At 35.9% G+C, this 22,303-nt stretch overlaps 1 protein-coding gene across 12 annotated transcripts in view; it reads right to left on the reverse strand.

The window, feature by feature from the left end:
* MAGI2 (membrane associated guanylate kinase, WW and PDZ domain containing 2) overlaps positions 1–22,303 on the reverse strand; it is a 703,759-nt gene that overhangs the window by 299,148 nt on the left and 382,308 nt on the right. The gene's annotated exons all lie outside the window — the stretch shown is intronic.

Genomic DNA, 22,303 nt, shown 5'->3' on the forward strand with positions numbered 1-22,303 from the left:
GATGCCACCACATGCCGGGGAGGGCTCTGAGCAGAAGGAGAAGTCAGGCTGTGGGACTGCCTGCCATGGCAGCACTGCTCTGGCCCTGTGCAAGCACACTTCTCATCTCAAGTTACAGGCTGGTGAGGGCTGCGCCGCTCAGGCACGCTGGCAGAGCAAGCACTTGTTTTCTTGTCTACTTCTAGAGTAAGACAAAACATCTTGTTCCCTCTTTCCTCCTCTTGCTTTCCAGTACAAAGAGCAAAACTAGGATATACACAATAATGGTGTGAACCCCTTTGACAGACTGAAATGTTATGATTATTAGCTTAAACATTGTTAAAATCGCCTGAGTTTAGCAAACTGCTCATCTGTGACCACCGAAGCCAAATCCCTCCCAGAACAGGTCTCCTGACTGGAAAGGGGATGCGAGTTAAGCCAGCTGATGAGAACTTGAAACAAGATAAATCTGGTACTACTCTCCAGTTATCTCAAGTCTAAGGAGAAGCAAACAAGCCTGGAGGGAGAAGAATGTACCCACAAAGGAAGCCTTTCTCAGTAGCTATGTTGAAAAACACCTCTGGGCTGGGTTCAGTGGGGAGAGGCCAAAGCCCAGGGACTCATTTGCTGCAGCCAGGTTTGCACCCCTGAGGGGGAGGCTCAAACCCTGCAGTCTGGCATGGTTCTCTTTATAATGCTCACTGTGCTCTGCTCAGGTTCTCTTTATAATGCCCATTGTGCTCTGCTCAAGGGTAAAACTGCCCCTGCTCCCGGGGAAGGTCTGATGGGCCATTACTGGCTCGATCACGACGAGAGGCAGCTGCCATGTCTTACACGGTGCCACAAACCATCAGAGACCCCAAAGTGACCCCAGACCCATTCCTGAGGTTTCCACCAGAAGACTGCACAGGACCTAAAAGTGCTGCAACAGGTCCAGGGTGTGTTGCAAGAGACAGAGTAAAACTTCTCCTCCACAAGGGAAAGGTACCTGGGTGTCCCCACCCAGCCTGGGCCTGTTGTAGCCCATGGGACTTTGTGTTTCAGGGGTTTCTTCCCCCACCCCATGGATCAAGATCATCACTTTGACCAATGGTAAACTACACTGCAACAAACAAGTCTCATCGTGAGCTCTGTGGGTGGTTATCATTCTCTTTCTCTCTCTTCCCTTATACGTTTTCATAAGTGATATTTTTATGCTTTCGTACTGCTTTATTGCTATAGACAATAATAGTAGCCAAAATGGCTACATACGTGCTCTTCTTTGCAAACAAACACAACCAAATTGTTCTAAAATAAATCCTATACATATATATATGTATATATGTATATATATGTATATATGTATATATATATATATATATATATATATATATTTACAAACACAAATCATTCTGTGTCATTTGTGTCATTTCACTCTAATCCACCCCAAGGGATCTATTAAGAAGAACATGGTTTACTCATGTCATCTGGGTAACAACCCCTAAAAATCCCATTTTTCTTTCTCTTTTTCTTCCACTGTTCCTCATAGAGAATAAAGTTTTCTTTATGGTCTTTCATTGACCCTTATGTAGTCAATTCCAAGGAAACGCAGTCTTTTTTTTCTGTTCTACCAAGTCCAGTTTAAAATAGTAGCACAGAAAATCCATTCTTCTTTCACATCAATGAATGCATCATGGAACATTTCTACCATGGTATTCAGAAAAGAAATCTACTATTTTGAAACCATCTCAGTTTTTAATATTATTTTCCCTAAAAATATTACTTCCCATAAAACACAAGTATTTGAAACAGATTTTTTTCCCATCTGCTTTTAGGAAAAAACTATTTTCAGTTTAACTCACATTAATTAAAAAAACCAACAATCCTTGATAACAAGCTGAATAAATTATTTATACAGAAGTCATTATTTTATGGCATAGCATACTCTCAAAATTAAAAGTGCATGATGTAAACTCAGATATTACGACTACCTTAAATTTTTTAAAATAAATTTAAAAACCTTGTTCATTCTTCTTTTCGACATAGACAAAAAACCCCAAAAACAACTTAGATTTAATTTCAAAGGAGTCAAATGCAGTGAAATTGAGGAAATAAATGCCATGTAATTCTGAATGCAGGATGCCCATTGCTATTCTTATCTCCAACAGGAATCATTTCTGAGGTGTAACTATAGCACTGGTGAAGGCTGTTTCACGAGGAATACGTGCTCTAGCTAATGGATAAAATCCTTATTCCAGAAAAACATAAAAGTAATGTCTGGACATAGAAGGGCTAGGAACAATCTGAAGGATTTCAGTCCCAGGTGTCACCTTGATGTTTGTCTCGTTTTTGACAAAGCTTAAAGAAGTTGTTGGTGAGTAGCAAGTGTTATTCTGGTTGGATAACAAAAATTGATGCTTTTCATATACAGTGAGGCTTCCTTTTTTGATGAGGTCTAATAATCAACCTTGCAACATTCCATTCAGTAGTCACAAGAAAGCAGTTATTTTAGCTCCAAACTTAGCAAAAACTAGCATCTGTTCCCTCTGATGGTAACTGAGCAAATAAAAAGTACCTGTCTCAAACTGAGGCAGATCTAATTATCCTCTTCTTATTTTTATATAGGCAATTAATTATTATTTAGGAATTTGTGTTCTAATAGTATTATAAAACCAAATTCCCTGAAAAGTGTGGGTCAATGAATCTAGCCCCCCAGATATCAAAGAACATGAATATTCTGTATTTTTAGTGATGCTCTCTTTCCTTTCAAGCATCTTAGGATTTCTGCTTCTTCAAAAGCTCTGTATACCTATGTAGAGTACCAATATTGCTTTTTCACATTAACCATCTCTCTGATCCAAATCCTGACCTGTTGTGGGTTGGTTTTTATTTACTTGGATGGGGTTTTGTTTCTGGCACCACGTGCCATTCATACAGTGATCCCTTCATCCCAGTATGTAAAAATGTCCCTGCATTTGATAGCTGGGAAATTTGAGATGAATTTATACCTTGTCAATTTACTTCAAGTAGTATACATGGCATACATACATTGCCTGCTCCTTAGCTTGCTCTGTGCTTGTCAAATCCACGAATATATGCTTGCCATGAAGTATGGCTCAAGTTCATGCACTTCAGTTCCAGGAATCATCATGCCAGCCAAGCTCCTCATTATTTGAGCAGTGGTCAGTCTCTCTAGCTGGGAAGGTTTCCATCTCAAATAACGTGTGGAGGGGAGTTTTCTCCTTGGGACACCTTTCAGCATTGTGACCCTTTCTAGGAAACGGTGATGTCCCCACACTTACACTGCCTTGCTGCCATGGGTGTTGTGGTGAACACCAAGACAGGGAGTTTATTTTGGCTCAGGCTCCTTCCTTGTGTTTTTGCAGCACATGACATTTGTCACTAAGCTGTTCAAACATGACTGCTGCTGTGCTCATTTGGTACTAGTCAGGATATACTGCTGTATTCAGACTTGCCAAGCCTCAGCTAATTCTGCTGCTACAATTATTTCTCCAGGGGAGAAAAACAGTGAGCTCTGGAAGTACAAGCCATTGCTGCAGTTTTTATGGGAACAGCAACACATAAACATCAATACTACCAACATCAACTCCTGTGCCACCCTGCTCAGCAGAAGGAAGTAGTCATTTACACCATGGGAAGTGACTTTTCTCCTCATTTACCAACAAGCCTCAGGTTTGCCACTCAGCAGGACTTCTTCAATACAGCTGTTGAACCAGCTCACAGGGAGTAACACTCAAATCATGAACTTTCTCTGATGGGTTACCACACTGAACTTCAACTCCCACTCTATAGGACTAGTTTACCACAAACAGTCATGGAACTCAAGAAATTATGCAGAAAAAGCTATTCGCCCATGGGAAACAAAGATGTACCACTGGTGGAGCATCTTTGTCAACCACAAAAATAGTGTAGTATCTTCAGTGATCAATTAAATACAACTCACATAAAGCTGTGACTGTCAAGTCTAATCCCCATAGTTTAACACTACGTTCATTGATTTATTAACTATTTTGCTTGTTTTTAATATGTTTGCTTGGTTCTATTTTTGTTTTAAAAGAACGTGTTTCAAAAATTTAATTTGAATTCCAGTATAAAAGGCTCCCTGAATGAAAAAATAATAAATCTAATATCACTTTATTAAGGTTTGGAAAACCTAGTCAAGAAAAAGTGTCTACATCAGTTGACCTTGAGGAAGAAAAATTACGAGAACCAAGGCGTCTTTTCTTTTAGCTATAGTAAACAGCTTTTGAAACTAGAAAAAAACAATGGCAGCAATAGCAGAGTTTAATGTTTGCTGAACTCCACAGGAAGAAAACTTAAAAGAAAAAGAGGGTTTAAAATACACTGTGTTTGCTTATGGCATGAAGCTGTCAAGGGCACCAAGTGTATTTTTATTAAAGTAGTAGATCCATGTGTGTATCTAAATTGTACTGGTTGGCTAAAATACATCTAATAAAGATAATAATTATAAATGAAGTAATGCTATAATTACTGCATGAACCCACCCCCTTGCATATCCACTGAATCTAGTTTTTGTGATATGTATTGCTTGCATATCAATCTGTATAAGGAACATTGAATTTTAATGACACTTTATGAAGATTTAAGATGTAAGAATTATGAGTGCACATTGGCCTATTTATTATTTAACTCACAGTTGTTCTTTATTTTTATCTTCACAGAGAAGATTAATTCACCACTGATAGTTTCTGTGATTCACAGGAGCTTAAAAAAGAAAATTGAACTAATGATGATGATATATGTCCAGAAATCTTGCATTCAAGTACATCTAATGAAACATTTCAACTTGTTGAGATAATATTCAAAATATGTATGCAGTAAAGCACATTCATACCATGTATCACCAGAACATAAAAGATTGCTTACAAGTTTTAGTAGTCAACAACATTTTGAATAAATCATGAACTTAGGAGGATTTTGGAAATGATCTATTAATCACTAGAGGGAGCATGTTATATTTATATCTGAAATAATCTATTAGCTACCTAAAGTCTGCATTTCTTCCACGATTTTTTCCTGTAATGTAAGCCAAGATTTAAATAAATACACACCCATCTCTTGTCTTTTCAGAGCAGTCCCAAACTGCCACTAGATAAGAAGGTAATGGGACAATACAGGCTGTTGAATTTTTGATCAGCTACAAACAAAGAACAATCAAGTTAAGTGGGCTCGGCTGATGCAAATCTCCCATAAGAATCAATTCTACAATTCCTGACATTCTGAAGTATGGTTGTGGGGCTTTTCTTGTGAAATACCTGAAGGAAAGAACAGTCATGAAGGAACTAACAATATATAATCATACCTGCAACTAGTATAAATAACAGCAATTTCATTGATTTATACCAGCCAAGAAGTTGATCTGTGGCTTTAAAAAATTTCATGTAATTGAAACCAAGCTTATAAATCACACATTACAATTTCCTCATACTTTAATATTAATTTAAATCTAAAATTTTGCAATAAATAACAATCTCTTACTGCTGCTTTTTCTATCTTAGAATCCAATAAAGTCAAGAAATTCACTGCAGGTGAATTAGTTCTCTAATATCACAGAGCACCACTGTATCACTTGTTAAACCTTCAAGAATCCTTGTGACGAGTTTTTTGTGGGCTCTTGTAATTTTAAAAAGAACAGGTAAACTGTGTGAGATCCATAAATGTGCCCTCTAACTAAAATGTAGACAAGACAAAGTCTTGACATATTGCAAAGTCTGGAAGAAGCAGGAGGCTTCACAGGGAAAATGGTAGGAAGATAAAACAAAAAATATTGCAGAAGAAATTGGCCATCTCAATAGAAAATGTGTTTTGCTGAGTGCAAACTCATTTCTCCCAATGAAGAAAAAGCTGAAAGAAAATCTCCTAAGGTGAAATGTAATGGATCCTAAGCCCTTTCAAAAGTACCCCTAGAGGAAGACACAAAAATGGAAGACAAATGTACAACAGCAAGTTCTCTACTGCCACCCCATGCTTCAATATCCCAGAAAACCTCGTTTTATAGCAATGTGGATGTATCTTCATTCTTTGGTTCTCTAACCTTGGGTGTTGCTATACAGATGTGTTGTTTTTGATGACAGTCTTGAGTTTATACTGTTGGACATTTTAATAGTCATTATGACTGTCCTTCTAACAAAGTAGAACTGAGTGAAATAAATGTTCTCTCATTGTTTTTCTTTCTTGAAAAAGCTGAGAGTCACAATGTTGCAAAAGCTGAAATATATGCCAGTTATACTTAAATTTGCTAACTGCATTTTGGTAATAACAATACAGGTACAGGAAAACTCAATGAATAATTATATACTAAAAATAAATGTACTAACCATTAGGGAACAGAAAGAAAAATACAAGAATTGCATACACATTCTTTATCCAAATGATCCCAGAGTCCCTGAAGATTCTGTGCTATTATAGGAACACATTTAAACACACATAAAACAAATGAACTCATAATATGTTGACTCTTGACTTGACAGTAACTAGGGTACAAAGAGACAACAGGAATATGAGTGAAATCGGATGCAGGTCTAAAGCATGTATGTTCTATGATCTCATAATGGAAGGATTTAATTAATATTTCAAATTTTACACTATGAAAGAGTTGTCGATGTCTCCAATTATACAATATTTTTAAAGCAGGAATTTGGTTTAGTGAATAATTATGTGCTTCATAAAATGTTTAGTACCATGATCTATCCAGTAGCTAAGAAGGTGAGCGTTCCTTCACAGAGACTAGAAAAAGGTGTATGTTTTTAATATCGAGGCTAATTAACAATTTGAATTATTATCATGTAGTAGATTCTGTGTATATTTCAAGTTATTTTCATAGGAATTGTCTTAATTGTTAAAAATGACAATTTTTGAAGAACTCTATCCTTTATGTAACACAGGAGGTCAGACAAGGTGAACATAATGACCCCTTCTGGGTATAGAACTTATGACTCCATGAATTCAGCATGAAGTTAGTGATGGTTTTAGCTAAAGAAGTATTAGCACATTCATTTTTAGGTGGTGTACTCCTACTCTTCCTCAAGCTACCTCTCATCAAAGGCAGGTAACTGGATGAGACAGACACAGAGGCACCAGCTTCCAGTAATATGGAAAGCACACCTCCATCCATCCAGGGATAAATTATAGTCTCTAGAAGAGATATGACACTTATCTCGCATACTTAGATCCCAGGGATTTCCAGTCCCAGAGTTTAAAACCTTCTTAGTGCTGATCAAGAATTGGTGACCAATCTCAAATATTTTACAGAAGCAGACTTCTGTCACTCTCCAGTCACTCTTCCTTCACTTAAAAAAAATTCCACTGCTTCCAGCTGAAACTGGATCTACTAATACAGTGGTTTTATGAAGAGACATCCAAGAAAAAGTGGGGAATTAATTCTCCCCTAATTATTCCAAATACACAGAAAGAAAAAACGTAGCAAACACTATCAATTACAATATTAAGATAGGAAAAAATACATCGAAAGTAATCAAGCCCTGGAATAGGTATCCCAGAAAGACTGCATATCATTGCAGATGTTCAAAGTTAGCTTAACAAAGTCTTGAGCAACATGATCTACCATCCAAGATGGTTATAACTTTGCAGTTGTTCCAGCTGTGAGTGAAATGTTGGACCAAATGATCTTCAGAGAGAATTTCCAGGCTAAATATGAGATGATCTTGTGATAATGGAGTTTATCAATAAAAGAAGTGGCCACTGCTACTCAACAAGAAATGCCCAGGAGAGTGCTGCCTTTCTGAAAGAGAAATTCAAATGCACCAGTGGCACCAGGCTTGGCTTGAGATTTGTTTTGTGCTTTTGAATCTAGAATAAAACCTGCATTAGAAAGGAACACTCCTATTCCCTTCAGTTCAAAACTTAAGAGTGTCTAACACAACTCCCAAAACATGTAGCAGTTGTCACTACTAATTATGCCTGTGCCCTAAATTCCATCCTGAATGTCCAATTATACCTCAGCTGGCCTGAAGACAGGAATATTGAAGAAAATGTTACTGTATGTAAAAAGGGAGCCAAAGAATAGAATATATTTTGGTTACAGTAAGCCAGTCACTTGGAATTAAAAATGGGAAATTCAGTTTTTTATATTTTGAAGAATTATCTGGTTCTTTATGAAAAACAATGTCTACTTTCCTTCTGCTAACAGATGCAGTGCTATAATAAAAAGCTAAATGTTACATAAAAGTAATGGTAGTAATGTTTATTGAACAAAGAAACATAAGATATTCAGCAGTTCGCTTCTCTAAAGCCCCACAGGAGCCCTGAAGGAACTCATCCTTGTTAATTGGAACCAACAGAAGGGATGTTACCAACACAACAGGCTGTACACAATTGTTAGCTCTGTGTTTTCTGAGGAATGGTGAAGTTACATGATACTCATAACAAGGAACAGGACTCACATGAACCTGCAATCTCACCCTGTAAAGCCATCTCCCTTGTGCTGTGCCATAATGATTTGGTTTTCTTGATCAGGGAAAACAAAACAAATACAAGCACCTTTACTGGAGTACTATGATTTTTTTTTCCTTTTAGCAAAATTATTTTATGCTGTGAAAGAAAACTAATGACTGGATTCGTGTTTACCTTATATGACAGTACAGCACACTGACATGAAAAGACCTTAGAGGAAATTTGTAATTTCTTTGTTTTCCTTAACCTGCATGATGGTACAGATGTGAAGGAGACATTGATTTTCCCATCAGCAACACACTTTTTTACTTTGCTTTAATTAACAGATTGGAAATTAACTTTTCCATTCTCCATGGACTTTTTGATTCTTTATTTAACAAGATACTTTGATGAAGAACTAAAGAAGGTTTGTAAAAGTTCATTACTGAGAAATCTATATTTCTGTTAAAAGGTTTTGAATGAGATACTCATTATTAATGTTACTTGTAAAAAACTTCTGAAGAGCTACTTTTGCATAAAAAAAATCCCATACGTGAAGAGGTACTTTTCAAGTGCACCACCTTGTACTTTTCTTTTTTTTTAATGCTAATACATGGCTATTTTATCTTTGCAAGTGTTAATATTTTTGCTGATATTTTGTACTGAAGAAAAATAAATATAGTATTGCTAATCCTATAAACTTAACATCATATTTATTTATTGAATGATTTTTACAGATTGGCAACTAGTGAGTGTACTATTTATCTTCTGATTGGGAATTACATTCTACTTAGGAGAAAGGAGATCTTTTTAATTTCATCTTTTTTTTTCTATTTCACATTCCAGACATTTTAGCTGCATGACATGAAGTGCTATAGAATGATTTTGCTTCACATTGTTCTGTCACATGAACAGCAGCCAAAAATGCAATTAATAACCATAACTTGATGTTTCACCACATCTGAGATTAAGATCCTTAATTATTTTATATAGGCCTATTTGTAACTTTTAAAGTTAAATAAAAGCAATAAGGACAGAACAGAAGCCATGTGAAGTACACAGCATAAAACTACCAGCTAAATGAGAAAGCAGAAAACGGCACGAAGTTGACAACAGAAGTCCCAGTGCAGGTGATAGCTCATATAAAATATGGACAGTACAACTAATGTAACTGCGTTCTTAGCAATGCAATATTGAATGTAAGAAGTAAGTTATTTTAAATGTAACACCTAAAATATTTAAAGTCCAGAGGAGTGTAGTTAAAGTAGCAGAAGTTTTTCAGCCTTGAAAGGTGAACAATGAAATACCACTTTATGCCTGAACTAAAAACCTTCCTCTACTGTGTTTAGAGGTACCCAGTGTTCTTCCTTGATACACTGGGCTTTCTCAGATAATGAGTATTTTTTTCCCCTTAATATCCATTCCTTCAGAAACATAATGATTACTCATTGTATAAATTTCCTAGGCCAGTTGCAATATGATCTCTTATATTTGGTTCACAGCATGAAGGGAAATCATTGCACCTTCATGCTATAAAGTGTATCATTACACTAATTTATGTCATGGAATCAAGAATATTGCAGACTTCAGATTGCTTAGCAATATACAAAAAGTCGTAAAATTAACTCCAGCTTTTAATCTAGTTTATTTTAAGAAAATTTATGGTAAAATGAAAAATGAAATTTCACTTCTGATACTTCAATTTTTTTATTGTTATTGTTTTTGCAACACTTTCCTGCAATATAAAAATACTGTGTACAAATGCCTTCAATTAAGAGTTCAGAAGTGTACCGTGCAGTTTGACATCCAAACCTTGACCTGAAATAAATGCAAGGTAGGAAATGATGCACATAGTGCACCTGTTATCAAATTACTGTCTATTTTCACTCTGTTTTCTTATAAAAATCTCTCCTAATTTAATACCTGCCCTGAAAACTACAAATGCAATGCTCTTCTACACATAAGAAAACAAGAAAACTAAACCTGCAGAAGAAGAAATGTCTTGTGGCTTTCTGCTCACATGTCCTTGAAAGAACCAGCTCTTCACATAAGAAGAGAATTCAGTCTCCTCTCATTCATGTATTGATTTGTTGCTCCAAATGTGATGCTGTGTCCATCCAACAGGTACTGGAATGAGCTCACCCATGTCAATCCAATGTACATTCACTGTGTCTCTCTCTCATTAGTGAAGTGCTGATCCAGAGGTGACATCCTCATTTTGAATTAGTGAAACAGTTAGAATGTGCCACCTAGAGCCACCACTGCAGATTTCAGCTGGGTCTGAGAAACAGGATAAAGTCTGAAACAAAGGACTCAGAAATCCTGCTTTTTGTATTTTAAAGCTATATATATATGTATATGTAATACTCCACCACAATCCATAGCAGTCCATAGCAGTCACTGATTCAGGGACCTAATACATAAATACAGCAAAACTTCAAACTTTACTGAGATTTCAGGTAATCTTTAGGATTTAGGACCCTCACATCTGAAAAATATTTTGAAACTCTCTTCTGTTCTATTATATTCTACTCTAGTTTTATTCATCATTATACTATGTCAGTAACAGTGGCAAAATTACTAATTCAGTACTTATTCCCACAGCATGAAAGTGCTTGGATAGATGGAAAAATTATTCAAGCTAAAAATTAACAATAATGCATTCTTGATATCTTCATGCTATCATGCAGTGATAGAGAAATAATGGGCGAGAGGTAGCAAATACAGGAGCTGGAGTTTGATCACGAATAAAATCACAAAAACCACTCTTTCAGCTCTAGAAGCTTTCTCATATGATTATATGCATTGTGCTGTCCAGTCTGCATCCACCATTTAAGAAATGCATTTTTTAAATTGTCTGTAGAGACTCTGCTCATGTTAAAGTGACAGAAATTACCCCCTGATGTCTAACTGTGCAAACAATTTGGTGCTGGCTAACTTTTGTTCAGATTACTTTCCCCAAGAATATGGGAGAAAAAAAATGAGCTCAGAATAACCATGAGGTCTGACAGCAGAGTAAAAGATGTATATTGAAGACAAATGCAATATTCACAAGACAGGCTAACAATTTTCTAAATAAAGTGCCAAGAGGTGGAAAGGGTGTAACAATTCTTTTTGGGCACTTTTGCAGAACAACCAGAAAAAAGGTTCAAGTCATTTTTAGTAAAACTCAACAGTTGGACTATACATATCATCCCCAAGACACCTCAGTATTGTCTGTTCACTCAACAGTAGCATATTAATTCATTAAGGATAATTTAGAGAGACAGTTTGGAAGAACACTGCTCCTTCTATCACCATTTGCAGACGTACATAGATTTTTTTCATTAATTATTATCAAGCTGAATATTGCAGGGTCTGGTGAAATAGCTATGTTTGCATTTTGCATATTATTGCTGATTTTACTGGACAGATTTTTATGCAATGCTCATATGCACTAAGTATGCGTGTTATAAAAATATGCCTGCAACATGTAACAACAACCTTTCCTTATTCTTGATTTGGTTTAAAACATGAATTCTGCTGCTCTTTCCTGCACTTTTTCCACTGTGTACATGATTGTCTGCTTTCATCAGGTTGGATTTTAAATATTTAATCAATTGAAACATACATGAATCGCCCCGAAGGCAATTCCATTTAGGGACTCTTCATCGGCCATGTAAAAATATTTCTCCTGAGACTTTAAAAGACTTTGACTGTTCTGAAAATAATTCCACCTACTCAGGAAGAGAAGGAGGACTAATTTCAGATTCCACGTCTATGGTCAGCTAGAGCAGCAATAAATACACCAGTTTATAGGCACAAATAGCTCAGACTCCTGAGGAGGGGGGTCTTGAACATGCTGTAAGGAGGGAGGAGTGCTCTCTCCTGTACTGCAGTTCTGCTGACATTTACTGTCATTGCTGTAATTTTTAAGGCAGTGCTGCTTCACCTCCTGTCTGTGACCTCTTTCTTCTGAAGGAATTAAGTATCCACGTGCTTGTACATCTCATAGAAATGAGAAATTTAAAACACCGGCATTATCTTCTTCTGCAGAAAATGTGCTGGGGTCAAAATCAGAAACATTTCAAGCTAGAAATAGCAGACAAGCGTGGGACAGTAAAAATAACAATAGTAAGCCAGACTGTGTGCATTTACAGGGTTCTCATCCTCTATTATCACTCAGTTCATTGACAGCCTAGCCAGGAAACTGCTCCAAAGGTGCAGCTCGGGCAAAACCCTGACTACTTTCATCCTGCTTGTTTGCATAAAGTACCATTTTAGAGTTTGAGATGTCTTCATGTATCCACAGACTATTACAACTGCTTTGGTCCTAAATACTTGTGCTACCTGTTCTAATAGACTTGGGCAATCAGCACTAAAGAAACGGCAATACACAAAGTTCCTCTCTAAGTAGTGATAGACAATTAAGTCTCTGCAGATCATATTGTCTGGGTTAGACTCCTGTTGAGTCTCTGTTTCAGCAACTCTCTTCCACTTATAACAATCCAAACTGAAAATACCCTACACCACTACTTACTCCATTTCTTCACAATCCCCCCCTCCTCCCTCTCCTTTCTCACGTAATTCTTATGGCCTTAACATTTTAATTTGTAAAACATCTGGGGTAATAGTGTGCAATAAAGACCATCAACTACTTTTTTCTGTTTTACACCTACATGAGTTCTTACCAAATTTGCACATTCATTTTGAAACACCCATTATGTAATTCTAAAAGCACACAAACATTTAATAAACAATCTTCAGGGGATGAATAATTACGAAACATTGATGGATTACTGTAGAACAACAACTCAGTAAAGGCTAATATGATACTGCTGAGAGCAGTACCTAGAACATTTACATCAAAATTAACTGAGCAGGTACATATTCAGTTGCATCATTTCTATTGCTGTCTCTTATCCCTTTATAGAGTCTCTGAGACATACAAATATCACTCACAGTGGCTCAGATTTCTTGGTAAGCATCCTTTACATTGGCAGTCTCAGCACCATTTTAGAGACTTGCAGAAGCTCAGCTCTTTAGCTGGTTTCCTATCATGTGATGCTATTTCCATTTATTTACTACTGACTGAGGAATTTACACATCTATTTAATCTACTTGCTAAAAAGAAGGAAGTAACAATAATGCCATTCCCCCTGGAGAACCAAAGACATTTTCCTAGATATACTGAAATGCTGATTCATGCTTTCATATATTGGCCTTATCCTATATAGCACACATCAGGCTTTTTTATCTCCTGGAGAGGCAGGAAATCAAACTCACAGTCTGCTATGGAAGAGATTACATGGTTTGTGGGAACCTATTGCTCTGTAAGGAGAATCTAAGAGCTGTGACAGCTTCTAAATGATAATGTATAAAGGCTAAATCCACTCCTATGTAAATCCACTAGGTTCAAAACAACAAAAAGTATTTAGTCCATGAATCCTGCTTTCCTTAAATATAAATTATATTTCACATTTCAAACAACTTTCAGCAAGTCCTCCTGTGGGTTCATCTCAGTGCTTTCAAAATCATTTGCCATTCACTGAGATTCAAGCAGGCCAGATTGTCACAGAAGGCAATGTATAGCTGCAAACACCTGACAACTTTTTACATTAATTACAGACTGCATCTGCAGACCTCACCAGGAGACATGACAACAAAAACCTTCAAAACCACTTTTTCCCAAACAGGTGCATGTGTATCTTTAGGTTTTATTCTCAAGGAAGCTCAGTATTCTTCTGCTAAGAAAACTGGTTTATTGTTTATAAACCACTGCAGAAGAGAAGATACCAGTATCACAGATCCTTGTGCAGGTGCAAAGAAAGGCATTAAAGGGTATAAAAGAAAGGCAAAAATCATTTGGGTCAGGCCTGACTTCTGCATCTCCCATACAGAGTCCCATCCCAGTCACTGTGGTGACCCAGTCTGGGGTCTGTGATCATATGGTCTGAAAAGCTCTGGAGCACTTATGTCCACTAGCACTTGTCTGGGCAACTTGTGGCTTTGTAGGATTGGGAAAGTATCTCTGAAAAGGTTTCTGAAGGAGTAAGCACTTCAGTTTGAGCTGTGGGGTGACAGTCAAGGTCGGCAGAACTGTGAATTTCTTAACTGGATACTTTGACCTTCTCTTAATGAGACATGTATGTTGATATTGGTCACTGTGGGTCAGACCCCTGCAGTGCAGAGCAGAGAGCACAGGAAACAGAAAGAAGGAAGGATGACTTCCTTCCAGAACAAAAAAATTCCCCTCTTGGACCTCAGCAAATGTTGTTATGCCCTAAATGCTGGGACTTGCTTGCATTTGCTTCCATGAAGGGAAAGTTATGAGTACAGCAATTCAGGAAATGAATGGAGGTGCAAACACACACCCTGCATACAGACACACCTTTCTTCTCTGTCCTCCTGTGTTTTTTTCTCTTTATCCTACACTCTTAAGACACCTTACAATGTCTAGGTCTAACAGCTGGAAGAAAATACCATCATCCCTCCTGTCACCCAGCAGCTCAGTGAGACTGCATGGTCAATGAGCCACTGCTGGAGTTTACAGGACTCTTACAGCTCTTACCTATGGCTAGATTTGTGTTCCTATACCTGGAATTTTCAAAGCTGGATATATCTTGTCATGATGAAGCTTCTTCTACACATGTATTACAAAGCTAAGCTTTAGATACCTTCTGTACCAATAATTATACCATTTCCATTGGCAGAATATTTCACTGGATAATTGTGTTCTGTAAAGCTTATTTCTACCATTTAAGCTTAAAAGACTAAGCCCATTACTCCTAGTTAAGTGTTTATTAATTAAGAAAAATAATAACCCACTTTTTATGGTATTTTTATATATTGGTAGATAATTTTTATGCTTTTCTGCATTTTTTTTCCAGTGAATACAGCCAAATATATAACCATCCTTGTTAGTTTTTACTTTTCAAATCCATTCTTTTATGTAATGCTTTTCTAATTTACACTCTTCCACCCTCTTCTTTTTCCTTTATCCCATAAGGACTGAAGACAATGATAAAGTTCCTACAATTTCAGCAGTTCAGGATCAAGGCATGGTTTGCAACATTTTGCAGATTAATTTCAAACAAAATTTGCAGTTGCTGCTTGCACCATAGATAACTTGTTTTTAATACCCAATTTCTAATATGTCCTTAAAATCACAGAGCTCAGCAAAACAAATGTGAATAGTTTGTACACACATTTCTCTTTAATTTAAAGCATAATTCACCTTTTGCCCAAAACCACGTAATAGCAATGCAAGTCTCATACATAATTGACTCTCCTTCTAAAGCAAAGAGTAGGATATTTCTATTACTAAACTTTGTATTTTTGGAACAATATCATATCATACCACCCACAAAGCAGAAAGGGAAAACTACAAACCATCACGCACTAAAGACTTTGATTCGAGCTATATTTTTGAAGTATATTTAAAGTATATTTAAAAATATTTGAAGTATATTTTTGAAAAAATCCAACAAATGCTCTTAGTCAAAATAGTTATAAAACCAGTTATATTCAGAGGATAGTATTTTAAACAGGCTATACTCATTACTGAATTTTATTTCAGGGCTTGAATGATGTATATTTTATATAGCCTGTAAAATAAAGACCTCTGCATGTTATTTTGTGGGCTTATTTAGTAATTGATTATGATGGCATTTTAAAAAAATATCTGATCTACACGCATGTATATGTTTTTATAAGTCCTGCAACAAAAAGCTCAGCTAAAACTATATCTAGAGCTCATTGACACAGCAACTGAGTTCTCTTCCTAAAAAAAGGAAGAAACAAAGAGAACTGTTGCACAATCATAGAGTAACCTGGCAAAACTAAAGACTTTTTTCTCTTTGTTTTTTAAAGTCCTCAATATAATGGATGTCCTAAGGAAGCAGACAGGATTTTACTATCCATGCAAGCCTACTGATTCCAAACAAAAGGGAAATTTGAACTCAGGATGCACAAAGACAACTCAAATGATCTCATCTGACCAGACAGGATGTCAGACCATGGCTCAGTCTAGATTACTCACAGATTCTGTCAAATATTCGAATGTCATTTATTCATTTGTTAATTATTGTTGGATGATTGAAATGCAGGGTCACCCTCTATGCTAAGATAACATGACAATAAAATCCATATACAATACCACTTGAATGTGCAACTAGAAAATTGCCATCAATTCTCTCTCTAAAAAGCGAGCCTGTGTTTATGGAAAAATTGTTTCTCGCTAATAATTTAGTGATTAAATATATGAATATACACTTTGACATTTATGATGTACTCTTCCCTATCTATTTGTGAAAAAAAATTGCACAGATGATGTAATATAAATTTTAAACTTTGTAAAAAGTCTGCACAGAAATGCAGTGAATACCTTGTATTAATAGTAACAGATCCCTCATAGAAAATCCTATCATTTATCAGATGGTTTCAGTTGGTTTCAGTCTCCCTAAGATCTTGCACTGGATATGAATATTTTCTTTGGATTGAGTTTAAATTAGTTTCTCCCTATTTTTACTTGTTTTCATTTAAATCCCATTTTGGTTTGATCCATACTGTTAGTGACATTAAAGTAGACCTCGCAATTGTGTTTTATAAGTAAATGGAAAAGAGAAACAAATTCAGTCCATTCAGTTGTAGATTCTAATTCCCTAGAAATAATTCACCTTGATATGGCTGGAATAATGTACAGGATGGAAGACCTAAAATAGAGGCAATTCTGTTATTCCAATACTCCATATGATTATTTCTGAGTATCCATAACATTCATTACAAACGATGATCTTACTCTATACCTCGTTCAGCAGCCTCTGAGATGGGTTAAGATCTATTCCTTCTATTCACAGAACTGCTATATAAAGACACAGACAGATGAAACGAGCTGCCCAGTGTTATTCATTCTCTGAGCAGCTAGAAATAGTCTGAAGCCTGTGGCAGAAATAAAAAGAGAATTTTGCTTTTGATGAGCAGGTTTTGCACCGGAACTGGAAGGACAGAGATTTCTCAAATATGATGAGAAGGAGGGGAAGAACAGGAGGTAACAGCAACTTTGTTGATGGGTTAAGTCTAATTTAAAAAATGTTAGCATTTGTTGCAGTAGAATATTTCTGAAAGATTATGGTGGAATGGCTGATTTTTTAAAAAGAGATGTTTCTATTAGCAGCAGGACAAGGCAGACTCTAATGCACTAGTGAACTCAGCTGACAAAAAAGCCAATTAAACTCACATCACATATTCCACTTACTCAAACCATGAGCATACAGCCATAATAAATCTAATTACAATATGATGATGTAACAGACAAAGGCTATTGTTTATATAGAAGGCCAGAAGCTCTCTCCTTTTTTTCTTTCTTTTCTTTTTTACACTTCTTCAATTTCATTTAGGCAACCGTCATTTTACAGCCTTGTTAATAAAACAAAATCTGAGACGGCTCTCTATTCTCACACACTATATTTCTTTTTGTGGAAGCAAAAATATAACTGGAATAAAAGAATCTTTTAATTTGTAAGCTATATTGTGCATCTTTCTAGTATAATCTCCTATAAACAAATAAGTCATCTTAAATCCAAATGATTGTTCTTCAAATTAAACTTTCCAACAAATGACAAAGCTAGCACTGGGACAGAGCACTGCCTGTTACCACTGTAGAAATCATATTTTAATCTCCTTTGTGAGATTTTCCCAGGAATACTAATATGGGAAAAGAAAATATTACTATTGTCTCTTGAAGTTCCATTCATGGAACAGAGTGAAAAATTAGTTAAAGCAGTGAAGAAATAAGATTTGGTTCCTTCAGTTTAAGTGGTGGTACTCAGTTCCATCTATTTTTAATATTTCTATTTCTCTGTTATGAAAAAATACCTTATTAGAAAAGAAACATGAGTAAGTGTAAGTCAGAATATCATAGTTTGCAAACTTTCACCACTAAAGCAGCTTATGTGTGAATGGCAAATTGTTTTACAGTTAGATGATTGAATAAAGTATATAAAGGTCTTAAGATTCTGTCTTTAAAATACCTCAATCACAGATCTCTCCAGTCTCAAGTTTCTCACATGCTCCCATAACATTTCTGGAAGGATGTTGTTAAAGTAAGAATAGTTTGTTATGTTTTGGATTTATTTATTTGGGTTTCTGGTGATTTGTTTGGAATTTTGTTTGCTTTGTTTTGTTTTTTACTAAGAGCTATTAGGAATTCATCCTGATTTCATCAAAGAATTACTTATCCCAAGTTAGATTTAACAGAGACAAACCTTTTTTTAAAAGACCTATTAGTGGGCTTTTTGTTGATTTTTGTTTGTTAATTTTTTTTTGTTTTCTTTTGCATTTCTTTGATAAGAAACACTTTGAAAGAAGAAACAATTCTCTAGAGTACTTTAACTGGAAAACTAAGAGAATCTTAATTACTTCAGTGGAAGATTCTTCAACTGGAAAGACAGCTTCATTATAATCAAAGTACACTGTCAGAACATGTCAATTTAAGAAATTGTAACAAATATGTAGAAATGAGGCATTAGGATTTTACTATTTCATCCTTATTCATTTTTGCTTATGCCTTATAATATTATGTACTTAATAGTGTATATTTGCTATTGAAATATTCCCAAATACAACCCACAAACCCATCAACTTTGACTATTCAGTCCAACTGGAATGAATTAAAGTATAACTATCTTTAGTTTTACATATGAAAACTTCTTTGACTTGCTGTGCGCTAGCAGTAACAAATAATTAGCTCTCAATTTTAATGAATATGTTTTCATCTCCAACTTATACGTGATTATGTAAAATCCAAATGATTCATTGATTAGTTTAATTCATTTAAATGAACACCGTGCCACCTGCAGATTGCTCCCACCAGATGGGAGGCAGCTTGGTGTTTGCACAAATTCTGATTCAGGGCCCTGCTTTGAGTCCAGCAGGACTTTGAACAGGCTTCCTAATGCATTCCCAAAAATCCTGTGGGAAGAGAGCAATAAAATATATGGCAACAAAGTGGGAGTGCCCTGTCCCTGAAGGAAGCTTTCTGTTGACTGAGGATATTGATATTAACTACCACCACTCTCTTTAAAAACTGCTAAGGTGCTGAGTATTGCTGAGTATTGCTCGGGGAGAGCTTCTGGCATGGCTTAGGCAGGAATTCTTGAACCTGAAATCAACTTCACTATTTACAAATGATGTTTTTCTCAACAGGACATCTTTACTTCTTCAGAACCTTGCATGGTGCCCGCATATTACTGAGTCTATGGAGCACATAAGGATGTCTTTATGGTAATAAACACTGTCTGATCTTTCTGTGTCTTCCTCTCCAGGGTTATTTTTCTACACTGACATCCGTCCTTGGATACTCGCTTTCATATGTCTAAGATTAATGAAGCATTTACATTCAGCCTAGATGCTAAGGAAGTTAACATTGTTCCTCTTGTTATGGAACAGAAATGAGCTAATTAGTGACCTTCAGATTTTGGATTAAAAGTGATATTTTTTTTGTAACTGGAACCATAACAGAGCACACAGAGCCAGCAACAAAAAATGTTTAAAAATCAATTGATGTGTAACAAAACTGTAGCACAGTTCTCTGGGAGGAAGGAAAGGAAGGAGGGGAAGTTGAGAAAGGAAGCACAGATAGTTAGAATTCTATTAGAGCTATGAAAATAAATTGACTTTTCATGCGTGAATTTGAAAAATAAATGTAAAATAATCATTTTAACATTGTGTGGACCGAGTACTTATTGTTAATCAAAATTAAATACGTAATTTTGCCTTCTAAGCTTATAATAGTTTTAAAAATATCACTGTGATTAACTTTTGTTTTTCTTTCAGCATAAGCATAATTTTGGAATAGAATCCTTCAAATATTTCAGTTAAAATTGTTGATTTTTCTCTTTTAGGCTAAAAGCTTTCTGTGTCATTTCATAAATGACTAGTTTCAAAGTAAGGGGAATCTTTTTATGAACTAAGAACTATGGCTTAGAAGAACTAAGCCATAGGACAGCCAAAACCAACCAAACAACCAACATAGAGAAAGCAAAAGAGATAGTGAAATTAAGAGAGATGGAAAGAAAAAGAAGGGACGAAAGAAAAAGAAGAAAAAGGAGAAAAGAGAGCAAAGAAAGTCTGGAAGGAGAAATATAAGAAAGGGGAAAAAGAAAAATCCATTCCAACCTCGTTTTCAGAGTTTGCTGCACCATTTTTCTCTGTGCTGTCTAGCACGTGTGAGAACTGCCAAAGTGAGACCTGCAGTGTCCAAGGCAGTTTCAGAAGCACTACTAAAGAATGTGTTTTGATTTCCTTTCTATGGAGAATTGTCTGAGCAAATTTTATGAAGAGCTACAGATTTTAAATTATTGTATGATTTATTATTATTGTGTGGCTTTCTAAATTTCTCAAATGTGTTAACAGCATTTCCAAAGACAGCATTCTGTTTTTTTTTAAAAGTTGTATAATTTTCTTAGCACATTTAATTTTTTCCTTTTTTTCCAGTATTTTTTTCTAAGCAGAAATGTTAAAAGCGATTTTATAGTTTATAAAGTCCCATGTGAAAGAAGATTTGAACACAAGCTGATCAAAAGTTATACACCTCCTATGTGCACCGCAGGTATTAATAATTTCAGAATCTACAAAACTGCATAAATCATCTAGTATTTCTGAGAGTAATTGGGTTAGCTGAGATATCTGTCATAGCTGTAGCACTATCTTAGTCTGACTCTGCCAGGCTGAAAACCACAAGGATTATTGACCAATATCTTCAGACTATAGAAATCACAGACTGAAAACAGCAAAACTGTTTGCAAAAGGAAAATTATAGAAGTCTTGGAGAACTTCTGCTGGACCTGTTCCCTTCTTACAGTCTGGTTTTTATTTTGTGGGTCGCTGGTTCTTTCATTAGTTCACTCTTAGTGAGATTGGAGGAGAGAAGGACTGAAGGAGGGGAGTAGCCAAATCTGGGGAAAAATCTCTGGCTCAGCCTGCAGACCTGAGCACATTTGTGGTTGGGTGTTACTGCCATCTGAAACAGTGTCACTCCAGCAATCTCTTCTGTGGTCATTGAGCAACTCTGGGGACAGTCAACCAGGTGAGGTTACAGATATTCTGGAGAAAAAAAACCCAAAAGCAAAGCTTGAAAGCTCAGCCAGGGGCTAATAAAATGTAACTGCATACACATAGGACCAATTCAGCCTGCACAGAACCAGGTTTTATGTACCTTACAATCCGCAGGCTTCTGAGGTCTTGCTTTAGGGCTTCAACTAATAACTGAGTGCTTCATTCAATGATTTATCACCTTTACATCAATTTCAGTAGACTTGAATGAAAATTTAAATAGCCTGGTATTACAGGAAAAGTGTCAGATGGCATCACATAACTAATTTCTGTCTTCAGTAGGCTCTAAAAGACTTTTTCTTCAAGAAACAACTCACTTCAATATTGCTCCACTAATAGAATTTTTTATGACAAATTAGCTTAGTATTTATGTTATAACTGAAATGGCCAAAATCAAATGTGCAGCATTAGTTTAAATGTACTTTCAAGGGTAAAAAATAAAAAATCCAGAGCAGAAAGGCCAAGTTTCATGTTGGAGGCTTTCTCTGATATAAAGCCTTTAAAATGAAATTAGGATGTGATACCTATGAGAAAATGAGAGGTTCAGGCAAGAAACATTTGTAGAAGTCTAGGTTTTGTGTCATGTAGTCAGACATGACTGACTACATGATGATTAAAATGACCACTTCTAGTTTGCAGATCAGTGAAGAGTGGGTATATGAAAATTTGTAGCAAATTGACTTAATCACAGCAAAAGATGTAACAGAGGATCTAAACAAGCATGCATGTCAAGGACTGCCACTGCCTGTCTGAAATATCTTAGGTATCAGATATGTCAAATATTTCAGACTATTCAAACCAAACCAAACCAAACCAAACC

This window comes from Sturnus vulgaris, chromosome 5 (assembly GCF_052056855.1).
Source record: "Sturnus vulgaris isolate bStuVul1 chromosome 5, bStuVul1.hap1, whole genome shotgun sequence".
NCBI lineage: Eukaryota > Metazoa > Chordata > Aves > Passeriformes > Sturnidae > Sturnus > Sturnus vulgaris.